The sequence below is a fragment of the Glossina fuscipes genome, unplaced genomic scaffold, assembly GCF_014805625.2.
Source record: "Glossina fuscipes isolate IAEA_lab_2018 unplaced genomic scaffold, Yale_Gfus_2 222, whole genome shotgun sequence".
Classification (NCBI taxonomy): domain Eukaryota; kingdom Metazoa; phylum Arthropoda; class Insecta; order Diptera; family Glossinidae; genus Glossina; species Glossina fuscipes.
This window is the reverse complement of record NW_023998565.1, coordinates 1,800,606-1,802,853: the sequence shown is the minus strand read 5'-3', so window position 1 is coordinate 1,802,853 and position 2,248 is coordinate 1,800,606.

The window sequence follows — 2,248 nt, the reverse complement described above, 5'->3', positions numbered from 1 at the left end:
CTAAGCATCACGATGGTAATCAACTCTCTTTGACCGGAATTAACGGGCTTGTATTTCGAAGACATTTGGTTTTAATGCCCTGTCCATGAAATGATTCAAAGTTTAAAAATTTTGTGAATAAAAGTGAAAAAAACAAGACGGTCTGTGGCACGGTTATATTAAGCGTAGAAGAGGACTTGAGATTAATTTTACTCATCCCTCCATCTGATGTCCGCCCGTCTACTTATGTTCTCAACTTACAGAGTGCAATGATGGAGATATTTTGATTAAGTTTAATAGACCGTTGTGTTGGGGACTAGGAGCGAATTTCGTTGAAAATCGATTTTATTGTACTCTTTCTGAGATAACTTCCATGTAAAGACTTGTTTTGAAAAAGTCGGAATAATAAAACTATTTTCCTTATTTCATATTCCGTCCAAAACTGTGGGTTTTGCTTAATAAACCTCTAACTAAATAAACACAGTCATGCATAGATTTACGTTTGCTCATAAATAAACATATAGCGCCTTTATCGCGGGCGCGACAACTTTCCCGTAATGCCCGAGAGAGCATTTTGTGAGTTCACTTTTTGATTGCAAACCCAAAAGCATCATGCAAGGAACGTGCTACTTACGTGCTTAATTAATTTGTTCGTATGTTAAAAGCAACGAATGATCTCTCAAAGTATCTTAGACCAAGCGTTGATTACATTAACTGCCCGGGGATCTGTCAGCTCATTTGTCTCCGAATCGATTATTATTATTATTATTATCGCTGCGCTGCACTAACATGTTGCGCGGTTTTTTTATTTTTGTCTGGCATTTTATTGTCCCCTAAGCAGTTCGGCTCATACGGCTGAGGACTTTCGTTGGTGTTGGTAAACACCAAACCGATAACATCTTTGTTATTAAACAATAAACCAGAAAGAAAAGCACTGCGTATAATGTTTAAGTCATCATACTTCCGTATATCAATTGGCATCGACCACAATAATTAATGCATCTCGGCCAGTGTAACTAGCCTTTAAGTAAGCATCATCTTCAGAATCAGATATAAAGACTTCGTGATCCAAATTCCGAGAGGACATTTTAGAATATTTGTTTTTAAAAATCAAAGATTAACAATTGTGAAAATTTTTTCCTGAATAAATTAACATTTTTTTCCTTAAACGTCATGTTCTTGCAAAAATAGCTGAAAAAAACACTCGCTTTTCTCTGCAAAACAAAACAAAAACAGATGTTTTTGTGTGCGACACTTGATCTTGGCAACAACAAAATATATAGGAATTTCTCTTCAAATGCAAATTATAAATAAAAACATAGGAATTTTTTAGTTTTTTATTATTTTTGTAGACATTTAAAAGTTATTAACAGTTATTATTTAAAATGTAATCGATTTAAGTTCTACATCAGATATAAAATCAATCGAAGTTTTTTATGCAAAATCAAACTTCAGACTCTTTTTAAACGGTAACACGTCAGTCAGAAACTGTGACAACAGGCACAGAGATGTAAACTGTAACAAAAAAACTTTACAATTCTTTATGTTAGAAACTGCTAATAATATTTCTGTCATTTTGTTAACACTAATTTTTCCGTCGATAGTAATAACTTGAGAGCGGTTTGCTAATTTCAAATGAGCTCGTGCGGCCGGGAAGTGTTTAGACCAGGCAATGTCCAGAAATTTTCAAAATTGGTTATCTTGGCGGGCAAGTCGCATAATCTGCCCGTGCGAGTGTGGGCATCCCCTCTATATTCTCGTCAACTCAAAACTCTCTACCTGCAAGTCCTATTATTTTTAGTAGGGATGACGTGCGCTTGACGGCATTACTCCCCAGAAAGGCACTATTTGTGTCAAACCACCTTTGGAGATGACACAAAAAGTTATCTGGCTGCAAAAGTCCCATCCCTCAATTTCAAGAATTCAAATTGGCTCAATCTAAACCTAAAGCTATCTCGTCTTTTAAAGTATTGGTTCCGACTGAAAAAAGGAAACAAACCATTGTAGCCAGTTGGATCCTTAATTAGGAGATTCATTACCCGGGATCGACGCCGTAATACTAATTTAGTAACTTTTTCAGCTATAAAAGAAACTACATGTTACTTCAGTACCAGCAACATTCATTTACCAAAACGTTAGGGGCGTAAAATAAAAAATTTGCTCCACTTTCCTAAATTCCTAAATTGAGTGAGCATGGAATTTCCATGTTTGGCCTTCACTGAAACTTTATCAAAACCTAGTTTACGTTCGTTGGAACTTTTTAACGATC